Source organism: Aristolochia californica, unplaced genomic scaffold (assembly GCF_029961685.1).
Source record: "Aristolochia californica isolate CCGP_79_NKW_82.1479 unplaced genomic scaffold, dmAriCali1.0.hap1 SCAF_2, whole genome shotgun sequence".
NCBI classification, from domain to species: domain Eukaryota; kingdom Viridiplantae; phylum Streptophyta; class Magnoliopsida; order Piperales; family Aristolochiaceae; genus Aristolochia; species Aristolochia californica.
The window spans coordinates 35361495-35366271 of record NW_027181881.1 but is presented as its reverse complement, the minus strand read 5'-3'; the positions used below and the strand labels follow the sequence as shown (position 1 = coordinate 35366271).

Below are 4777 nucleotides of genomic sequence, written 5' to 3'. Positions count from 1 at the left end.
CAAATTTTGTCTTCTCTTTTCTCAAACCCCTCTATGTTTTACATAATTCCTCTCCAATGGCGTTGAAATTGTCCTGTGAAAATTTTGGGGCTAAGAAAGTGAGGGATTTTCTGTTCCGGGGGGGCTGCGAAACAGATCTTAACAGGTTTTCTGTTCCGAGAGGTAAAGAAACAAAACCTTTTTTACGAAATTCCAGCTTGGGTGTATGAATTTCGAGAGGAAATTTTTCTGGGGATGTTGGAATTCATAGAATTTTTTTTATGGGGACATCAACGCTTGTACCTCTTCAGTTTTATTTTACCGAAGAAGCTGCTGAAAATTTTATGGGAACTACTGATATTCTTTTATGGGGAGCAATATTTTGCTGTTGATAAGCACAGTCACTGTGCGTGGGCATTGCTCAATTGACACGGTGAGGCTGTTTAATTTTTCTCTTTACTAGTTCACCAACAGTGTGAATGTTCTGTATATGTTTGTGCTTAACGGGATGCTCCTGCATGATAAGCATGTTAATTTTGGAAGGCAACTTTCGTTGAGAAAATGCAAACAGGAGGCGATCTGAATCTCATTGGGCAATTTGGAGTTGGTTTCTACCCAGTATATTTGGTTGCTGATTATTATGAAGTTATCAGCAAACACAACAATGACAAACAGTATGTATGGGAGTCTACCACTGATGGAGCCTTTGCAATCTCACAGGACACATGGAATGGACCATTAGGTCGTGGTATCGAGATCAGGTTACATCTCAAGGATGAAGCTGGTGAATATTTGGAAGTAGACACCTTGCCACTCAATGTCTCTCGAGAAATGCTTCAACAACATAGCTGTTTGAAGACAATAAAGAAGAACCTCATCAGGCAGGCACTGGACATGATCCATCATATTGCTGCTAAGGATCCTGATGAGTTTTACACTGAAGATAATATAGCTGCATTCAGTGCTGAAGTGTTGTTGAAGAGAGGATCATATGCTAAGTTTTGGAAAGAGTTTGGCTAGTCTATAAAACTAGGCATCATCGGGGCTCTTGATATCCATAAAGATAATGGTACACCTGCCTCTCTTGAAGAGGCTGCAAATAGGAGGCTAATGGGTCTAATCTGTGATACAAAAGGAGATCATGCGGCTGCTCTTGAGTAGGGGTGGCATCAAGCCGAGCCGAGCTGAGCTTGATTTAAATATTTCGAGACGAGCTTCGAGCCGAGCCTCGTCTTGAGCCTAAAATTGTTATCCAGCTCGAGTCCAACAACTTCGAGCCGAGCTCGAGCCTCAACATACATTTAAAATTTTTCAAAAAATATATATTGAATAAAATGTCTATAAATATGACCTCTACATAAAATTGGGCATAACCTATATATATAATATGTGTATAAGATTGGGCATAACCTCTACTTAAAATTGGGCATAATCAATATACATAATACCTGCATAAACACTCCATAAACACTCCATAAAATTGTCTATACATTCCATAAACACTCCATGAAATTATTTATACACTCCATAAAATAGTCTAAACACTCCATACACTGCATAACATTATAAATAAACTCCATACAATAATCAAACACAACAAAATTAAATGAAATATCACTATCAATTTACAATCACCCAAATAAAAACTATAAATCCATTAAATAAAATCCTATTACTATTAGAGACTTACTAGAAAATTACAAGAAATATTTTAATTTTTTCTTAGGAAAGTTAAATGGACCTCTTATTGCCTTTTCCAAGGAAATAAATAAAAATTAATAATTAATCTAATATATTATTATACTTATCGATAAATTTTTAATCACATAAAATATCAAACACAAAATTGTATAAAAATTGCCTCATGCTCAAAGTATTATATCATCAACTGTCAAATACTTATTCAAAAATTTTCTATATGGTTTTCTAACCCATCTTGGCAAGAAAATCTTACTTAGAAAATTATATGATTTTTTAAAAATAATTTATAATTAGAAAAATATTTTGAAAAAACATGAGGCACTAATGGTCTCTATATTTCTACTAAAAATGCTTTTTCAACATTTATTCAAAAAACCACTAATAGTCTCTAGAAACGTATTTCTACTAAAATATTTTTTCAATTTCTGTAAGAGCCATGAGGAAGGAACAAAGAGTTTTTTTCCCCCTTGTTTATGATCTCGCACGTAGGGGTGGTACATATTCCCAAAAAAACATTTAAATAAAATCTTATTACTATTAGTGACTTATTAGAAAATTACAAGAAAGATTTTAAAATTTTCTTAGGCAAGTTAAATGGACCTTTTATTGCCTCTTCTAGGGAAATAAATAAAAATTAATAATCAATCTAATATATTATTATACTTATCGTTAAATTTTTAATTAAATAAAATATCAAACACAAAATTGCAATGAAAATTGCTTCGTTCTAAAAGTATTACAACATCAACTATTAAATACTTATTCAAAAAATTTTTATACAGTTTTCTACTCCATCTTGGTACGAAAATCTTACTTAGAAAATTATATGATTTTTAATAAAAAATTTCAATTAGAAAAATGTTTAAAAAAAAATGAAACACTAATATTTTATAGAAAATTATTTCTTTAAAATTTATTTTTAATTTTTTCGAGAGGTATGAGGAAGAGAGTTTAAGGAAATTTTTTTTTTTTACTTTGTGATCTCGCACGTGCAAAATCATCTTCACGCGGGGGTAGGGGGGGGGGGGGGGGGGGGGGGGAGATTATTTCTCCCTTAATTTCTCCCCTGAACTTAGGTTCTAGTTTTCCGCCACGGAGGGAAGGAGGTTACGGCGCCGGGGAGGACCTGTCATCGGGGATGACGGCTACGACGGAAGCGGCGGCAACATAAACAGAGGCGACGGCGAGGAGAGGAAGAAATCGAATCAACGACCACAGAGGTGGCTGATGAGCAGCTACGATAGCGGTAGAGACGGCCGACGAACAGCTGCGATGGTGGTAGAGGCAGCGACAACAGTCGACGGGAGGGGCTCGGTGGTGATGAGGGGAGGAAAAATCCCCTCCCCCCCTCCCCTAGCTCTCGATTCCGCTCCCGCTCCCTCACTCCCGATCCAAATACTGATCCAACTCACCTCGAGTCGGCTTGCGAGTTGACGAACGGAACCTGGCTTCAGTCGAGTTTGGCTCGTTAAGGTAAACGAGCCGATTTCAGTACTCAAGCTCGGCTCGAGGTCAATAGATAACGAATCGAACCGAGCCGATTTCAGTACTCAAGCTCGGCTCGAGGTCAATAGATAACGAATCGAACCGAGCCGATACCAAACCAAACTTGATCCGCTCGCGAACCGGCTCGGTTCGAAGCCACCCCTACTCTTGACCATCTTATTCTTGCCAGCATGGCCATGGGCTCCCATGGCAAGGATGCAAAAGTGGTTTTAGTGGACTGTAGCACTAGCTTTGGCTCGATACGATGAGGCTGAGTTTGCCTATCAGAAAGCCCTTACCGCTTTCTAGTCCACCAAAGGAGAAAACCATCCGATTATGGCTTCAATCTTGTTCGTTTAGCAGATTTATATAACAAGACTGGTAAAATAAGGGAGTCAAAATCTTACTGTGAGAATGCTCTCTGCATTTACAGTAAGCCTGCCCATGGGATCCCTGGTGAGGAGATTGGACGTGGTCTAACTGATGTTTCTGCCATCTATGAGTCTATGAAGGAGCCTGAACAGGCACTCACGTTGCTTGACAAGGCTTTACAAATATACAACCATGCCCCAGGCCTGCAAAGCACAATTGCTGGGATTGAAGCACAGATGGGGGTAGTGTATTACATGATCGGGAAGTATTCAGATTCCTATTTGTCCTTTAAGAATGCTATTGAAAAGCTTCACACTAGTGGTGAGAAGAAATCTGCCTTCTTTGGCCTTGCCCTTACCCATATGGGGTTAGTATGTGTACAAAGATATTCAATATATGAGGCTACAGATCTTTTCAAAGAAGCCAAGAGCATTTTGGAACAAGAATATGGACCATATCACCCAGAGACACTACGAATTTATAGCACTCTATCTGGTACTTACGATGCCATGGGAAGGTTCGATGATGCGATTGAGATATTGGAATATGTGGTTGGAGAATTTGGAGGCAATCCAGCAGAGGTGTCCTTCCATACTATAACTGTTGGCACTGCTTGTGCCTCTGTCCCTGAAGGAAAGACATTAGCACTGTCATGCATAGGAGGCCACACGTTCTATGAGATTTAGTTCGCCAACTACGGGGATGTTGCTGGTTTATGTGGGTCATTCAGTGAAGTCACTTGCAGGTTGGAGACTGCTCTCTCATATTGTTGTTGCTATTGCAGTGATGTCAGGGGCACCCCAGCAACAGCTACAAACTGCAAAATATTATGCCGCTCTATATTGTGTACAGAAACAAGTCCATGGATTGGACATGGCCTTGGATACAAAATTGATAGCTTCATGCACACTAGCTTTGAAAAGTGGCCTGCAAGTATACATAGATCTGCCTTTTCGCACTCCGAGCTTGCAGACAATATGAGTATACATGGCCCCAGTTTCGGTTTTCCCGAGGGCAGACATCGCCGCTGTGGATACTACTTGGGCATAGGTGGAGTCGTCGGCATATGATAGATGCTAGATTTTGACATGAGAACTAGGTTAATTATAATTGAATAACCCTTATAATTGTGTTATAGGTGGTTATTTATCGGTTTTCACATGAAATGTGCATTTATTGAATTTGGCATTAATCACTACTTATATTGCATATTTTTCTCTCCTGAATTATATTTCATTGC

The 4777-nt window shown here is 38.8% G+C and overlaps 1 pseudogene; it reads left to right on the top strand.

Moving 5' to 3' along the window:
• Window positions 1-540: 540 nt before the first annotated feature.
• On the top strand, window positions 541-4223 carry LOC137955005 (protein KINESIN LIGHT CHAIN-RELATED 2-like; annotated as a pseudogene).
• The last annotated feature ends 554 nt before the right edge of the window (window positions 4224-4777 follow it).